At 38.2% G+C, this 19,506-nt stretch overlaps 1 protein-coding gene across 7 annotated transcripts in view; it reads left to right on the forward strand.

The window, feature by feature from the left end:
• Nucleotides 1-19,506, forward strand: part of LOC150077549 (uncharacterized) — a 308,710-nt gene that overhangs the window by 53,776 nt on the left and 235,428 nt on the right. The window lies entirely within an intron of this gene.

The following is a 19,506-nucleotide window of genomic DNA, read 5'->3' on the forward strand; positions in this document are numbered from 1 at the left end:
TTTCCTTTCGCGAAATTTCCTTTTAAATTACCTTCTCCCCTTTTCAGCTATATCCGACTTATTCAAATGTCACGTGACATTTTTGTAACTTGAACTTTTAAATTTATTGGGTTTACCTTAGCGTGCCTCGTATTTCCAGTGCCGTTAGGTACGTGGCACTGGGATGACACGGCTGGCACACAGTGCGTGCCACCCATGCCGGCTGTTTCCGTGTGTTAAGGAGATCATGTGACAATGGGCGGAGTCAACACGCATCAATCACGGCCGTCTCGCCGCCATTTTGAAAGGGGTACCCGTTTCTGAATCTCTGCCCTGACTTTATTTTCCTTTGCAAAAATAATATATAATAATAATAAAATATGCGCATATGATTGCGCTAACCCGATACACTGCAGAGCGTAAATGCCGAGACATTTACAATGCGATGCCTGTTCTATACGCATAATAATAAATATAATACTAATTAATTTTAAATTAATTAGTATTATATTTATTATAATACTAATTAATTCACTTACCCGAAATGCTACAGCAATCTTATTTAATTAATGCACATGAGTAAGTTGTAAAACATTTGCTTTGAAAAGGTTTCTAAATATTAAATTCATGCGAAAAAAAAAAAAAAAATCCCAACATTTCCAAATTTCCACTTCACCTTTTATTATAATTGTATGTTTTAATGCATACAATTTTTGTATTAGTATAAAATTATAAGGTTCGTATTAGCATATTAATATATAATTATAATAAAAACTACATCGTTATAATAAAAGGTGTTTCTGTGAATACAGAAAGATAAACACTGTATGCTTTTAACTTCAACAGTACTCAATTATAGCAGAAGTGAAAATTAGTCATTGTAATGGCCAGAGACAATTGGTGAAAGAAATTGTTCTAAAACAAAAGAAAACAGTCGCAGCTAATCAGGTAGAACAACGGAGGATTTTGATATCTATAATATAAACAGAAAATGCAGAATCAATTCTATCTAAGCTATCTGTCCCAGAACAATTAATTAGTGCAAGGAATGTTGTTTCGTGACTGTGTTGGAGGTCAGGCAAGCAAAGAAAAACAACAGACTTCTTTACTTACCTAAATTGTAGAAGGGGATGAATAAAATTAATCAACTTGACAATAATAATTTAACTTTGATGATCATGCTCAGGTTGCTGACAAACTGAATGATTATTTTGCATCTTCATTCACACACAAGGAATTCCTTAGGAAAAGGGGTCAGTGTGGCATTATGGGTAAGTTGTTACAATGGATAAAAGGGTGGTTGAGTGGGAGAAGAGACAGAGAGTGGTAATCAATGGATGCTGCTCTTCATGGACTAATGTTATTAGTGTAGTCCCCGGGGTTCTCTGTTGGTCCTACTGTTGTTTTGTATATTTATCAATGATATTGATGAAGGTATATCAGGCTAAATGCCAAAGTTTGCAGATGATAGAAAGGTTGGCAGGGTTGTTAATGGCAGTGTGCTACTGCAACAGGATCTAGAAAATTTGGGAAGATGGGCTGAGAGGTAGCAACTGAAGTTTAACATTGACAGATGCAAACTACTGCATATGGGTAGCCATAACCCCAGAATGATGTATGAACTGTGCAGTATTATTTTCAGGTTAGTGGAGAATATTGAAATTTAAAAATTATAATATGGTTATGTTGCGTGGTTTCTAACCATTTAAATCTTAATATATCTAAATTACCACCCTTATACCACGTAGAGTTTTAATATATTTTATTTAGGTGTTACCTAAACTAATATACATTGAGTAAAGTTTTGGGTATCTTGCCGATACCCATCATCAGACCTTGCTGTTGGGAGACAAAAAAACTTATATTTTACATTGAGCAGATCTAAATAACAGTCAACTAAGATGTATTTACATATGATCGATTCTATTTCACAGAAAATAGATAAAAGTTCTAGTTTATAATAGCAAATTAGCAATTAGCATATATAAGTTATGATTACAATTTGAAGGAACAATTCTATGTTACAATGAGCTATTTTCAGTTGCAATTACGGTTAACCTATTTTTTAATTAAATAAATAAACTTCTTACCTGCTGACTGATTCCTCCTGCTGGATGCTTAGACCTAAATGGGCAAGGGGCTCAGTCAGCAATACATTTTTATAGGTAAGGTATTCATATAGTTAGCCAATAAGAATAGTGCTGGTTGCCTATACTGAATCCAGGGAGCTTGTGCGATGACCTTTGTTCTCTGGTTCTGGGTTGTGGTGTAGAGGATATCTGTGTTGACCTTTGCTCATTAGGTGTGTAGGCTGTTTCTAGGGTCTGGAAGAGGGTGTACGCTGTGTGCACCCTCTTGTTGATTAGTTTCTTTTTCTTTCCTGGAACCTTATCTCGTAACTTATTTTTTTCTTTAAAGAGATGAATATACTGTGGGTTGAAATCAACCCCCCTGTTTTCTATTGATTGCTGAGGATCCAGATAATTTGATAAGAAAGGCTTCTTTAAAATTTCTTCTGTTATACTGTCTATCTGTGGAAAGGATGCTTGTGTTATGGAAATTCCAGGTGTCACCACATTGGAAGGTGTGGAGAGCTGTATCAGATTGTTGAATTCTATCATATTCTACATCTTTTTTTTTTTTTTTTTTTGTGCTCTTTTATTCTACACTGTAGGCATCTATATGATTCCCCTTTTAAGTTTTTATTGTATAATTTGCTATAATAATTGTTTATCTTGCCATAATAATTGTTAATTTATTTGCTATATTCATTCCCCTATATATATACACTACCACATCCACACTGTCTTATATATAGGACCTCTAGGATTATCTGGGTAGTTGGACTGTAGTTTTATGATCTGTTAGAATGTGGCAGAATTCAACAATCTGATACAGCTCTCCATGCCTTCCAATGTGGAAATTCCATAACACATCTGGAAATTCCATAACACAAGCATCCTTTACACAGATAGATAGTATAACAGAAGAAAAATTTTCAGATTTTACACCGTGGTAAATCTTGCCTATGTCTTATGAAAGTTTGTGGTAATTTGTTTGCTATTTTACTGAAAGATATTAATTAGCTTTGCACTGTATAAGCACACCTGACTATTATTTCATTAGCAAAAATAAGTAGAAATTCACAAAAATTTTAAAGTCCAATTTTAACATAGTTTTATTCTTTTGTGAAAAGAAAGAGCTGGAGAAAAACTGTTTTTTGCAAAAAAGATGAGAAACTCTTTGTTGCCAATTATGTTACAATGGTGAAATGGACAAGGGTTAAATTGACTATTAATGATATCTCCATTGTAAATCCGGAGGTTGGTAGCTGTGATGGAGTAGTAATGCTATTAGTGAGTCACTCAGAGTTCAGTGCTGTATCCCTTGCAGTAATTTTTCTAATTACTGCATTACTGCAATTACTGCTTAGAATTTTTCTAAGTCTTGCAGTAATATGCCGTCAGTCTTGTCATTAACCACCTACCAACCTTGTTCATCTGAAAACTTAAAAGCTTGATATGCCTCCATTAATATCACTAACAAATGGAGGCATATCAAGCTTTTAAGTTTTCAGATGAACAAGGTTGGTAGGTGGTTAATGACAAGACTGACGGCATATTACTGCAAGACTTAGAAAAATTAGGCAGATGTGCTGAGAAGGCGATTATGGTTTTATATTGATAAATGCAAGGTACCACACCTGAGTAGTAGAATAACACGGCAATTGGTAGCTATACCATTTTAGAGCTGAACTCTTGAAATGTAAGGAAGATTGGATCTCATCATTATTCCCCATCGCAACCTCAAAAGACATCACTCTTACTGCATAATGGAAGGTTTTACCTGTAAACTTATTTCGCTTTCAACCACCTTTATTAAATATAAAATTGACGCGACCCCTCAATGTAATCCGGAGGGAGGATGACAAGGTTTTTAGAGAAGAAAAATTGCATTTTATACATTATGTAGTAGAAAATTTTATTTGAATACCAAGAAAGGAATAAAAAAAAAAAATTTTCCCTTTTCATTTACACATTAAAATAATTGTTTAATATTTTAATTGAATGCAACGAATCAGATTCTTATTCTTCAGTTAAGATTACAAAACAAAACAATTAATGAGAAGGATAAGCCTGGGTAACCGATAATATTTGGTGCATATTTGGATGCAAAATAAACCCAGGGGCTCACATCTGGTAGTATGGGCTTGGCACACCCAGGGTCCTGAGCTGGATATCATCAATCTTCTACTTCTCTCTCTCTCTCTCTGTCTCTCTCAGGGTAATTCAGAAATTTTTGTTTTGCTGGTGCAGCATAAGCCTCAGGCTTCCTTGCACCATATGGCTAGTAATAATATTTGAAATTGCTAATCTCATGTCATCTTCTGGATCAAGCCTGGAATACTGTTTGTTTTGTTTTTATAGCTGTTAATTTTGAGAAGCCAACCTCACATAAATTTGTAGATCCGAAAGGTAGATATCTTTGTATTGCCATTTTTGATAATACTCATCTCAAAGAGAAAGCCAAAATTTTTCACAAGTTGTAGTCTTGAAACAAGCATTTAATGCTTCATCAGACAACAGGTCTATAAGATCTTCCTTTTGCTCAATGGTAATTTCGGGACATGAAGAAATTTCAAAAGCAAAGGGATCACGAATCCGGTACTTTTTTTTTTTTTTTTTTTTTTTTTTTTCTGGAGATGCATCAAATTGTGTGGAAAATTTTGTAATTAGCATTGTTAGGTGGGAGGCAATGATATCTCTAAATTGTAAAATGTCAGTATTATTGCTATTAACAAAATCAGAAAAACATGGGAACATTTCTGTGTTATTACACTCAAATTCAGTTTTTCAAAGGTTAAGTTTATTTTTGAAAGCTTCTGAGTATTAATATATTTGTTCCCTGTCCTTGAAGAATTAAATTTAAATCATTAAGTTTTTCAAATATATCAACAAGGTAGCTAAGTTTTCCAAGCCATTTTTTAATTGTAAACAATTGAGCAAGGTTCTGATATGTATCTGATAAAAACAATAAAACTCCATTTCTGAGGCCAAAAAGACATAGCAACATTTTACAACTGGATAATCACCTCACTTTCGTATATAAAAGAAGCATTTCATAAGTGGATCCCATTTCATTAAAAAGTATAGTGAAAAAACGTACTATTTAAGCTTCTACTTTCAATAAAGTTGATCGCATTTACTGCATCTTTCAAAACTTCGTCCAATTCAGTTTGCATTTCCTTTGCTACTAATGCTTCCCAATGCAAAAATGCAATGATTAAAAACTGTATTTGGAGCAATTTCCTTTACCTTGCATTTTAAACATTTATTTAATGTAGCCATCAGTACAAATCGCAACACAGTTGTTCCACGTTAGATCATTTGTTTGAAAGAAAATATTTATAACATCAAAAATCTTCTGACCCATCGTTCTTCCTTTCAAAGCTTTGCAAAATAGAAAATCCTCCAAAATATCCCCCTCGTAGCTGTATCCGACACATACAAAAATATCTGATTGAAATATCTGTGGATTCATCTAACTGTATTGCAAAAATTTACTTTCTCTCAATTGATTTAATAAATTGAATTTTATGCTGTCTGATAATTACGAAGCAGAATAAAGCTTGCGTGCTATATATACACACTTGCTATGTATATTTACTGCTACCAGACATTTGCACCTTTGGCCTTTAGGCAATATAGTACAGTACAGGCAATTTGAGATTTATGCTATAGGAAGCATGAATTAAGAGCTAATGGGATTATTGTAAGGGATTAATTGAGTAGTATTTCTCAGTACTACTCAGCATTTGAGTAGTACTTAAGGCTTATTCCCAACGCTCTAGGCAGTAGGGTTCATTCATATCTTAGACTTACTTCGAGTATCAAGGTCTTTACACCTATAGTATTGAAAAAGTAAGTTTTTAACAACGGGTTTTAAGCTTTTATGTACACAAAAAATAAATTTATTTAAAAATTTCTGCGACCCCTTTAATTTATCCTGCGACGCCTCTGGTGGTCACACCCCACAATTTGCACACCACTGGATTATACTACAGAGTACTGAGTATTTTCAGGTCTAACGGCACCAGGGATTTACCCCTACTCCGCGTATGTTCTTCGTATTGAAGAGCGTACGCTGTCAAGGCCATAGGTTTAAAAGTGTGTGGGTCATGTGTTGTGTTCTTTGTTCATCTGACTTCGTAGCCACCAGGCCCCTAATGGGACTTGACGTTTACATACTCCGCCATATGGAGGCCAGGAAGGTCCTGTTACCTACTTTCCTGAGATTTCAGTGGTTAGGACCTAAAAAAAAAATTCTTCTCTTTTGGGCACAGTTGGGATGGTATATTGTATGCTGTTTAGAGGGACTATAAGGGATATGTGCTGGAAGTGATAAGATTTCCTAATAGGGCGGTAATGAATTTTTGTGTTTTAAATTTGGACGTGTGGGGCAGGCGCTGTGTAAGGGGAAAGAGATGGGAGGGGAGGCGGAAGACTGGGGGTTGGAAATTGCAAGTAAGGGTTTGATAGGGAAGATGACTCCTGTTGAAATAGTGGGGCATGCCCATGCCTCACCAGAGGAGAAAGAGTGGTGACAGGAGGGGGATGAGACAGCCCCCCCTCCAGGGAAAGAGGAATAAAAAGCAGGCTAGGCAGTGTCTAGGCAGGGCACCGTATGGCGTCATAAGATGCAATTTTCATCTTTGCGTTAGTCCGGTGGAGGTCCAAGTCCAGAAGTCAGGTCTAGTTCGTCATGTTCATGTGTTGTATCTACTTCAAGTGGTCACTAGTTCAGAGTTTTGCAGTCATTTCCGGTAGTCACATCTGTGTTTTCATAGGTTAGTGATGATGTGGCAGGGATCTTTGTCTTTCAAAGAGTTTGCGGGCAAAGATGGTAAAAGCCCGGTAATTATCATCTTCTTGCAATATTATTTCTTCTTGGTTCCTTAGTAAGGAGTTGATACGTGTGTATAGCTGATATCTGAGGTCCTCATAGTTGTCACAGTTATGGATATGGTGTTCCCAGGTTTCCTCCTGCCCACAGTTACAGCTCGGGTTGTCGGAGATTCCCAGCTCGTGGAGTTTCCCTCTGAAGGAGCTGTGTCCCGTAAGAAGGAAGGTGGTGTGCAAGCCAGGGGAAAACCAGGATGGGGAGATAGGATATACCCTGCTGACATTGGGTATAAATTTTTTGGTGACTTGTCCTTTTGTGATAAGATTCCATCTATTTTTCCAGATAGATTGCAGATGTTCCTTTAACCTCTTATTTTCTGAGGATTTCCTTTTCTGTGGACCTGTTGTGTAGTCTAGATAAGTTGTGGTTCTTCCTTTCGAATGTTGGTGCAGCAGCCCACAGTGCACAAATCTCCAGGTCCAGGGGAAGGAAGCCCACCAGGGCCTGGAGTGCATGGGTGCTCACCGTGCAGCAGGCTCTAGTTGTTGTCAATAGTATGGATTGGTGGATTGACTCCAGCTTTTTCTTGTTGACTGCTGTGTTTGCTTTCTGATACCAGGTGCCTGCACCATAGGCCGGGATAGGGATGAAGAGAGCTTTGTATAGAAGGGAGAGAGAGCCCTCTTCTTTAGTCCCCAGTCCCTCCTTTTATCAGGGCCGAGAGCCTCCTTGTTTTGGTTCTGAGGTAACAGAGATGAGATGTGAAGTTCAAGTTTCGGTCTAGTATTATTCCTAAATATTTTAGTTCCTGTTTGAGTTTGATGGTTGCTCCATTTATTTTGATTAGTGGAGGTCTACCAGGATCAAGAGCACCCCTGAGGAGTATTGAGTTTGTTTTTTTTGGTTGAGGTCATTAGAAGATTCCTCTTGGCCCAATCCTGTAGCATGTGTATGGCATGATTACCTATGGCCTCCAGTTGAGCCCTGCTGTCTGCTTGAAGCATCATAATCAGATCATCAGCTTATGCCTGTGTAGTGACATTTGGAATATCTAGATTTAAAAACTCATCAAGCACCAGGTTCCACAGGAGCGGCCCCAGGACGGATCCCTTGGGGCAGCCCATGTAAACAGGTCTGGGTACAGAGGTAAAGGGAGTGCTGACTGTGATTCTTCAGGTAAGATTTCAGGCAGCGAAATAGATTTGATGGGATTTGAGTCCACCGGAGACTGGCCAGAACACGGCCACCAGAGGGAATCAAAGGCTCCAGCGAAATCAATTGAGATGAAGAGGAAATATTTCCTGTTACAGTTTCTGACTGCATCGATGATCCTCTTGAGGGCATCAGTGGTGGAGCATCCCCTCCTGAAACCGAATTGATTTCTTGACATCAATTGAGCATTCTGGTATCGGTTTTCAATTCTGTAGTAGATGAGTTGCTCAAAGAGGTTGCTCAGCATCGACAGCAGAGCAATAGGCCTGTATGAGCCTGGCATGTCCTGGGGTTTTTCAGGATAAGTCTGACTCGGGCTGTCTTCCACAAAGTTGGAAAGAAACCCTCCTTGAGGCATTGATTTGCTAGGTTTAATATAGTATCCGATATCATTTCCACTGCCTGTTTTAGTATTTCTGGCTCTATTTGATCTTCGCCGGGAGTTTTCTTGTTTTGCATTTTGGCTGCAGCTATGTTGAGTTCCATTATTGTGAAAGGGGGGCTCCACTGTCTGGGTGGAGTATTTTTCATTCCCCTTGCAGAGTTCTCTGTTCCTGTATGTGTGGAGTTATTCAAGGTAGGAAGATATGGTCCAATATGTTATTAATGGAAGAGTTCCAGGATCTGGTGTATGTTCCTCAAGGTGTTAAGGTGGCAGCAATGACTTCTCCCCTGATGAGTTTACTGGTGGTGACTTTATACACCACTCCCCAGGGGTCTGCATTTCCCACTGTGGACAAGGTCTTCCCAGGAGTGTCTCTTTCTTGTTTTAATTTGAGCTGTATATTGGTTCCTGACCTCCTGGTATTGCTGTCTGAGTAAGTCAAGATCTGCATGCCCTTTGGAACCTTTTTCGGGCATTATTCACTCGCTGTCTTATTGCCTGGAGTTCTGGTGGACCACCAGTGGACTGTTTTGGGAAAGGGCTGCTTCTTCCTGATGGCCATGTTTGCTGCTTCAGTTATAAGCTGTGTTATTTTTTGTTAGTGTTGGTCTGGATTGAGATATTTCGGGTCGAAATTCCTGGCTTTTTCCATTAATGTCTGTTGGAATAAGTTCCAGTCTGCTTTTTGAATGGCGTATCTTGGCGAGAGGAATCTAGGTGGATACTGTGCTACGAGGGAGTGGTGGAGGTTAGGATTCTGTGGTCTGAGCTGGTCCAGCGTTCTTGTACCACCCAGGGGGAGAGATGCCCAACAATTGACCAAGTGGTGAGAGTTACATCTATATTTGCTTCCCATAGTGTGCTGGAGAAAGTTGAGGTTTGATTAGGCCTGTTCAGAACTGCCAGATTACTGTTGGAGATGTAATCCTCCAGGTTCTGACTATTTTTTGCACCCCTGTGGTCTGGTCTTTCACTGTGCCAAGCAGGGGATCTGCAGTTGGCATCCATTCCTACTATGAGTTTGGCATTCCGCATTTGTAGTTGGATATTTTGCATATATCTTGTCACGGGCAATGTATCGTCTCCCGGACGGGCATATATAGAGGTGACATAAAATTCCCCTAGTGGTGAGGCTGTATGGGCACATACGGCTCAGTTTGTACATAGGTCTGAGATCTTGGTTACCGTGAGGTCAGGATTCCGGACAGCGATAGCAGCCCATGGGTTGTCTCCATCGACTTGTAATCAAGGGGGTGGCCTTTTACTTCCTCGTTATAGGTTTATTGCTCCTGTAGCATTAGTATCTCATAATTTTCTTCTGTGGCTTTTTAGGCCATTTGTGTGGCAACAGCCTTTGATCTCTGAGCATTGTGCTCTGCAAATTATTTAATCTTTGTTTGATTATAGTGATTCCTGTTATTCCCCATAGTCGGTTCTGTTTTGTTGTGTACTCTTAGCCTTATGTAGATTGGCCTTTGTTTCTTTACAATTCACAGAAATTGCGGGTTCTGCTCTCCTGGGACAGAATGTGGATTCATGTTCAGTGTCCGTGCAAAAGCCACAGGTAGACTGTGTTTTCTTACAGGTGTGGGTCATGTGACCAAAGCGGTAGCATTTGGGAACAGCCACGTGCTCACAAAAACAGTGGATTTACATAAATTTTTGATTGTTGGCTCAAAGATGAGACCTCTACGATCCAGTGGATTATACTACAGGTATGTTCATGTCAGACGGCACCTGGGATTTCTCCCATCTCCGCTTATATTACAGTCAGGGTGGTGACAAATGCTAAATGGTAATTATATTGTCTGACATAAAGTTCTCTGAGCAGTGCAGACAGGCCATTAGCCAAACCCATGGGGGTTCTGGTAATGATATGCTAGAATTTTTCCAGCAGGACACCGAGATGATTCTTTGTAGTATAATGTAAGGATTAGGCTACATCTTGCATGCAGATCTGGGAGGCATAATTTAGGGAGGATGTGGATCTGTTGGAATGGGCGCAGAGAACATTAAAATATTAATCATGGGCACAAATGGGTACTGTTTTCAGCAGTTCTGCAAATTTCACAATCTGGAAACTAGTCACTTGCACAAAGACCTGATTGATGTGTTTAAGGCATTAAATGGGTTAAGTAAATTATGGAGGACATTAATTAATTTAATGGATGGTTGCCAGGCAGATGTGTGAAAATTTGCTTTCAGCTAGAGTAATTTATTACTGGGGAAAAAGTGAATAGTTTTAATAAATTTAAAGAAACATTAGTGAAATTATTAAGGTGATGTGAGTAGTTTTTAGTTTGATTGATGCCATCTAATTTTATTACTTTGTATCATTTGCTTCTGCTAATACTAATTCTAATTTGAAAGTGTCTGGAATTTTTCCAATTCATGATAGGAGGGTAGAATTTGTCTTGGTATAGTCTGTACATGTTTAACAGGAGAAGCTGATTTTACTATAATTCTTTAATATAAATGGTACAAGAACACTATCAAGGAATTGTTAGGTGGGTCAGAAAACTGCTTGGTTTGAGGGGATGCACAGACTAAGAGATTAACAATAGCTGCTTAATCAATTAGTCTGTAATCACTTCTACAGGGTGGCCACTGAAAGACTGAATGATATAAAACAAAAATAACTTTTACAAACACATGATTTTTTAAATTTTTTATTATTTTATTTGAAAATATAATTAATGGATTTTTTTTAGTATTATTTGTGAAAAACAACATCCCTCAAATGACCACCATTTTCCTGCTCACAAATACAGGCTCTTTCCACAGCATTTTCCATGACCCTACCCAAGGTTTCAGGTTGTAAACGTCGGATTTCAGCTCGAATGTTCTCCTTAAGTTCTTGAATTGTTTGAGGTTTATTTACGTAAACCCGTTCTTTCAAGTAGTCCCACAAAAAGAAGTTTGGAGCCGTCAAATCAGATGAACGCGGAGGCCAAACAAATTCAGCATTTTTTGAAATTATTCGTTCACCGAAAATTTCTCGCAGGAGGTCCATGGTCGCCCTGGCAGTGTGCGCAGTAGCTCCATCCTGTTGGAACCATACCTCCTGATTATCTTCAACCGCTGGGCCTAAAAAATTTTCAAGCATTGTCCTATACAGGGCCCCGTTGATTCTTTCCAGCTGACCTTCCTCATTTTCAAAGAAATAGGGACTGATAACTGTTTCAGCCATAACACCGCACCAACAGTGCATTTTTGGGGATGCAATTGATGCTGATGTAATTCCCTGGGATTCTCAGTACCCCAAAATCTGCAGTTTTGTTTGTTGTACCCATTTAAATGAAAATGGGCCTCATCACTCATTATCAAGTTGTTCAAAAAGTTGTTATCTCTAGCTAGGTGTTGAAATCGAATGGCGTACTGCAGGTGCTGCTGAGTATCTTGGGGTAGTAAAGCTTGGACCATTTGGATCTTGTATGGAAACATTTTTAAATCCAGTTTCAGAATCTTCTGAAGTGATGTTCTGGTGATGCCGAGTTGAGCAGAGCGACGACGGGTAGAGGCAGATGGATCCTCAAGGACACTCTGCCGTACAGCTTCCACCGCTGCGTTAGTGTGCTTAGGACCTCTTCCCGGAAGATCGCCGACTGATCCAGTTCTTTCAAACCGGGTGATTAGGTTCCGAATCATGTTATTGCTAGGAGATACTCTTACTTTAAAATGTTGCCGGTATTTTCTCTGAGTTTCAATAATTGATCTTTCACTGGAATAGAAAAACCAAATGAGTTTTACTTGTTGCTGGACATCATACATAGCCATTTTAATCTCCAAGGGATCCTCTATAACCTGTAAAAAAAAAAAAAAAGAAAATAAAAAAGATTGAAAATGAACAAGTTATGACTTTTTCAAACCCTTCAGTCTTTCAGTGGCCACCCTGTACAAGAGAGGCAAAAGTGATTCTTGCACTTTTTGATATGCAGCAGTCTGGTAAGAAAATTGGTGGATTACTAGGCCTGCTGAAGGTCTTATGGATCAAGAAAATATATGGGCTGTGTTAAGATTACTAAGAACAAAACAGGCACACATGTATTTGCATGTATACTTGTGCAGGATTGTATTTACATATAACCTAAACAAACTATAGCTTGGGGCCTCACATTACAAGGGGCCTTGCTCCATCTTAAAAAATCCTTTTTTTAATATTATCACAGGTGAACTATAAGAGAGAAAGGCCTCATACATTATAGCTTAGGGCCCCAACAAGTATAAATTCGGCCCTGCACTAGTGCATAGAAGCATAGTAAATAAATTTTATTTAAAAAAAAAAACTCATTCACAAAAGACATTAGAAACTATATTACTTTGTACACTGCAATGGATTGAAGGCTGAGAAGACACTTGTCTTCTCTGAAAAATGTCTTCTCAAGACACTTCAGAGAAAAGAAGGAATAAACGAGGAAGAGGAAAAGTGGTCCTCTGAGTTTGGAGTTGGATAATGAATGGTTGCTGACTAGTTGCAGCATGTTTGGACTGTTTTGAAGAGAAAGAGTGTGTGTGTGTGTGTGTGTGTGTGTGTGTGGGAGGGGGGGGAAATACGGTGCCATTTCAGAAGCTCTGTACCAATGGATATAACTATAAAAAAGCATCTAGCAGAAATGGAATCTGCTGTCATTAGTAAAACTAAATAGGATATCCTATCATTAATATAGAAGACAGAAGCAATGGGAGAAAGAACTGAACACTGAAGTTAGTTTCTTTCGGTGTTAAGGCAGAGCCATTTACCTACAGTGAGCAGTCAGATAGCAAACTGCACATCCAGTTGCAAAAGACATTGGGCAGTCCATAAGATGGAAGATGACATATTTGACACATTGCTTAAGTGATCAGATGCAGACTTAGAGGGATATCAGAAACATGGTGACACTCAGATGTAGGGAATGCGGAATGTGAGTAATGTAAATTGTACAGAAGGGAGCGGAGATGGGGGAAACCCCTGGTGCCGACAGACAACTAACACACTGTACAGAAGGGAATATTATTGTAGCTCTTTTTTTTAGTGACCAGGAGAAAATAAAAGCAATTTTTTTTTGTTAACATTGACCAAATAGGAAATGTGACTTAAAAAATTTTAAAGTAGTAAAATAGCCAGTTAGCTTTATTTTAACATAATAAGATAAATCTGTAACATGCCGAAATGAAAATTTTTGGAGAGAGTAAAATGAATAAAAGGAAAGTCTCCTAATCTAGAATAAATGAAAATGCCTGTTACAGTCACTCTTACCAAAAAGTCTGAATTGAGTGGCTATGGTACTGTACAATGCTACGACAGCCAGTAAGGAAACATTTGAATTACTGCTTTATTATTTAAACTAATACTTAACTGTTAATTACTTTATTTACCTTAAAACTTTGTCACATTTCCTGCTTGTCAACAAGAATATTGTTTATAGAAAGGATATTGTTATTTGAGAGAATTTTAGCATCAATCTTTCTCCAGGTCTGTATGTATATAAAACAAGGTATTAAAATTTAAAACACTCAGTTTAAAAATGAAGTTCTAAACTAATAAACATTATTAACAAAAATTAACTTAAATAAATTTACATGAAAACAATTAAAAATGAAAAGTAGCCAGACAGACACACACATTGTGTCATCCAGTGCTTTGCTTTATTTTAAACTTTACCATCAATCATCTCACCAAGGTCAAAGAGGTGGCTTCTACAGTCAGGCATTTTTCTATTCTTAAATATTGAATCAACCAACTTAAAATTTGCAGAGCACTCATAACCCATACACTGGAATGCTACATGGAGGCCAGTGTGAAAACTGACCTCCATGTGGCACTCCAATTTGAAGAGAGTGCAAGAATTACAAGTGCCAAATCAGAAGCTCAGTACCCATGAACGTATCCTTAAAAAGCATCTAGCCGAAACAGAATTTGGTGTCATCAGTAAAACTAAGTAGGATTTCCCATCAGTGGAAGGTCACTAATATAGGGGGGGGGGAGAGAGAGAGAGAGAGAGAGAGAGAGAGAGAATAACCATGGGGAATTATTTTCTTATTATATTTTCTTAATTTCCTCTTTAAGAATAGATGGTTTTTCAAGGGTATCAATTTTTAATCCATTGACAGTTCTAGCTGTTCTTGTTAGGAACTTGAAAAAAAAAAAAAAGAAAGCACTATTGGTTTTTGAATTTTTTGGATTGAGGAGTTTGCCTCTAAATGTTCTTGATGGCATTTTATGTTTTGAGTGCTATGAGATGTGCATATTTTATTCTGCCAGCATTAAGCCTATTCAAGAATGTAATGTCTCTTTTTATCCTTCTCTCTACAAGAAAAGGGCTTGACACCACATTTTTTTTCCACCATATATTATAGCATTTTTGCTGTATTCTGTTTTGCTTTTATAGCACAAATATTTAATATCATGAATTTGGACTTATTCAATTGCAACAATTAATTATCTGAGATATGGAGGCCACACCTGTGAAGCATATTCTAGCTTGGGTCAGATGTAAATTTTATAGATATATATTAGCATTAGTAGAGGTATACGATGCAAGAAAGCAAGCTTATGCAGTATCAGCTAAAAAAAAAAAAAAAAAATAAATCAAACCGCTCCCATTTCACTCTTCCATTCATTCCAAATACCTGTCCAGCGCAGCCTTAAATTTATTTAGGCCAACAACTTCCACAACAAAAGATGGAAGTATGTTCCACCAATCAACTACCTGCTGGCTAAAGGCAAACTTCTGCACATCTATCCTACAACTGTCTTTCTTTAATTTGAATTTATGCCCTCTCAGGTGATTATTCTGAGCAAGAGGAAGAATTCCATCAGCATTGAGCATGCTCAAACCATTCAAGGCTTTATACACCTCCAGATCACCACACAGGTGCCTAGTCTCCAGACACTGTAATTTGCAAAACTTAAGCCTTTCTTTGTAAGAGCAATACTTTGTTCCATTCACTAATCTTGTTGCCCTTCTCTGTACTAGTTCCAACAGTTCTATCCTTCTTAAAATGAGGCCTCCAAATGTGTATACAGTACTTCAGGGTGCCTGACCATTGTCTTATACAAGGGGATAATCACCTCCTTATCCCTGCTAGAAAAATTCCTGTATATCATTCACAAGACACCATGAACTACTCTTGCAGACCATCTCCACTGCTCAGAAAACTTCATATCTGCCTACACAATTACCCCAGGTCCTTTTCATTCTCTATCAATGTCAGTGTAGTACCACAGAGTTGATGTGTTACTATGGGGTTACTGCTTCCCATATGCAGTACTTTACATTTGTCAATGTTAACTTCATTTGCCACCTCTCAGCCCATCTGCTCAACTTTTCTAGATCCTGTTGCAGCAACGTACTGTCATTAGTGTCCTTAACAACCCTGCCAACCTTCGTAAGCCTGATATACTATCATCAGTATCATTTATTAATACAGAAAACAATAATGGACCCAACACTGAGCCCTGAGGGACTCCACTAATAACATTAGTCCACGACGAGCAGTGTCCATTGATACCACTCTGTCTTCTCCCCCTCAGCCACCCCTTTATCCATAGCAGCAATTTGCCTCCAATGCCACACTGCTCCAATTTGTGCAGCAGTTTTCCATGTGCAACAGTATCAAAAGCCTTTCTAAGATCCAAATATATGATATCAAAGTTATTCCCTGCATCCAGTTCCTTTGTGACTACATCATAGTATCCAATCAAATTGGTCAGACGAGACTTCCCCTTAACAAAACCATGCTGTGTCCGAGCTGTAACTGAAGTCTTGTCTAGATGGTCCTGCAGTGCTTCTTTAACCAGTGCCTCCATTAATTTCCCTGGAGCAGAAGTTAAACTAACAGATCTATAATTATTTGTCGCCCTTTGATCCTCCTTTGTGAATTGGTGTCACATTTGCACATCTCCTGTCTATGGGTACCTCCCCTGACAGGAAGCTTTCATAGTTATGGCTAAGGGTTTGCTTACTTCCTTTGCTGCCTCCTTTAATATAACTGGATAGATCCCATCCACCCTGGGTGCCTTTTTTTTATGTTTATCTTCAACAATTTCTCCTCCCCTTTCCTCTCAATTATTACAAAATCATCTAGCTCACTGCCAGAGTTTAATTCACCTCTGGCATTCCCCACCCTGAATAACTCCTCGTGTGTGAATGTAGATGCAAAATACACATTTAGTTTGTTAGCCACCTGAACAGTATCATCAACAGTTGAACCATCAATATCCAGTGGACCAATCTGATTCATCCCTTCCCTTCTACAATTTACACAGGTAAAGAATTCTTTACTGTTTTTCTTTGCATTGTTTGCCAAAGATTTCTCATAATCTGCCTTTGCCTGCCTAATCTCCTTTGTGACTTGATTACAGACCATCTTATATCTAGGTGCCTCTGTAGCCAGGTGGGCAGGAGCAGCAGTGCGTAGCACATACTTCTTGATTAGACCAGGGTTTGAGCCTGCGACCAAATATGGAGGGTGCGGAAAGGTCAGTGAATGACCATCGCATATCCCCGGAGCAATATGGCCTTAGTTGCTAATGCTCCTAAAAACAAAACAACGACAACAACATCTTATATCTCTCATAGGCTTTCATGTCATCCATTAGTTTATATGTATTCCATGCATATTTCTTCTTTGCTGCCTCTGTGGCCAGGTGGGCAGGAGCTACAGTGCGTAGCACACGCATCTTGATTAGACCATGGTTCGAGCCCGTGACCACCAAATACTGAGGATGCAGAAAGGTCAGGGAAATACCACCGCATATCCCCAGAGCAATATGACTTTAGTTGCTAATGGTCCTAAAAACCAAATATCAACAACAATATGTCACATTAGTTCATCTGACATCCATCTGGGCCCAAGCCTTGAACATTATTTCTTAGTTGGGTTGCCGACCGGGCTAGCCGGGTGGGTAAAGTGCCTGCCTGGCAACCCAAAGGTTGCGGGTTCGAATCCCGCCTCGGGCTTGGATCAAAGTACTGCAAAAACCTTGGGAGGTGCACTATGGCCACAGAAGCTGATGCGCCAACAACTACCAAAAAAAAAAAAAAAAAAAAAAAACTTAGTTGGTATGAAAAGCCCAGTAGCTTCCAACATTAATTCTTTGAATGCGTCCCAATTTGAATTTGCTGTTGGTGACATCATCAGTTTTTCCCACCGTATAGAATTTAAATGCTGTCTCAAACCTCCATAGTCGCCTTTACTAAAGCAAAAATCCTTCTCTTTACCCCTGATGGTAGTTACCTCTCTCAGTAAATCCTACTTGAGCACATTGTGATCAATGCAACCTAGTGGTTCCTTTATCTGCAGATTCTTGATGCATGAAGAATCACTACTGATAATCAGATCAAGAGTATTACTCCTTATAGTTGCCTCCAGAACATGCTGATGTAGAAAACAATCATCCAATAAATCCACAAAAGCCTTGCTAATGTGTGAGTGACCAACCCACAAATTCCAGTCAATATCCGGTAAATTAAAACCTCCCATTATAAGACTCTCTGATTTACTGGCCCACTCTATTTCCCTGTACAGTTTTTTATTATATTCATCAGATTCATTAGGCCTATAACATACTCCCACTCTCAATTTTGATCTCCCAGTGCTTATGTCACACTAAACTGACTCGACACTGCCGTGTCCATCGATGTCGACTGGCTGCACTTCCTTGGATTTTATGTGTTTCTTAAGTAATAGCAGAACCCCTCCTCCCTTCCTATCCTGTCTATCCTTCCTGTACACATTGTACTCCCCAAATTTCAGTTCTGCCTTCCTTATATCTGTGTGACACCACGTCTCTGATATCCCAACACTACCTGCCTTTGATGGAGGAAGAGTTGTGGGCAGTTAAAATCTGCAAGTGCTCTCTAAATCTTCTTTCAAATTTTTTTTAAAGGCAAATTGTCATTTTGTTTAATATGCATATGAAATGGAGCATTATCAGCGAACATCACACCCACCTGGACTGACATTATTTTTTAATGTATTATTACCAACTGTGTAATTGAAGCAAATTTCGTGCACTTTCTGGAATTAGCAAAGCTTACAATTGACATATTTCTGCATTTAAATATAAAATATTGTATGTTAACCATTCAGCGGTGTTTGTTGTAAGATTCTATTAAGGTGGATGTCAGTGGTAGAATATTGTATATGTTTTGTAAATTTTAAATATGATCTGTAAAGACATGGAATTTTATCTGTTCCTCCGTATTGAGTGGAAGATCGTTCAGGAAGTTAAGATCCCCAAGACACACCCACCAATTATTTTGAGAAAAATAATTGGACTCCATTCTTCTGAATAAGATTTTATTAGATCTGTCCATTAGATAACTGTTGATCCAAGTATTATCATGTAGACCATTGTGATACAGCTTAATTATCAGATATTCCAGAGTTACCAAGTCAAATGCTTTGAGAGATCGAGGAAGTGTGCATCAAGTTGAACACTTTCATCTATTGTAGTAATACAAAATAGCTTCCTTTTATGAATCGAAGTTCGTGTTCAGAGAATTTAATTTTAATGAAATTTAATAATTGTTGTCCCACCATTATTTCTGTAATTTTTACTAATAAATTTAATAAAATTGACATGTGCAGTTTGGATAAACACCTTTTTAAGTACCTATCAATGATGTGTGTTAGTCATGTGAAAATGTGTGATATACCTATGCCCTACTTCTTCCAAAAGATTCAGTTCCATCAGATTTCTTAGCTGCTCTTTTGTATACAGTACTTTGAAGTGCATCCGTAACATTTTGTTGGTTACAGACCATCTTATATCTAGGTGCCTCTGTAGCCAAGTGGGCAGGAGCAGCAAATCATCATATCTGAGTGGAAAGTGAACCAAAAAATTTTGCTGTTTTTTTTTTTTTTTTTTTCTCTTCTGTAGTGACTTTAAGTGCCCAGCAAGGTACTCTGCTTCTGTGAGGTTTGTGTTTGCAGTAATCATAATAATAGGAATAATGAAGTATTTATTGTGTATTGTTTGTATCTAAAAGTAGGTGTCATATTGTTATTATTATATTAGATTTGATTTTTTTTTATGT

Source organism: Mastigoproctus giganteus, chromosome 12, assembly GCF_048544385.1.
Source record: "Mastigoproctus giganteus isolate SK-2022 chromosome 12, ASM4854438v1, whole genome shotgun sequence".
Classification (NCBI taxonomy): Eukaryota; Metazoa; Arthropoda; class Arachnida; order Uropygi; family Thelyphonidae; genus Mastigoproctus; species Mastigoproctus giganteus.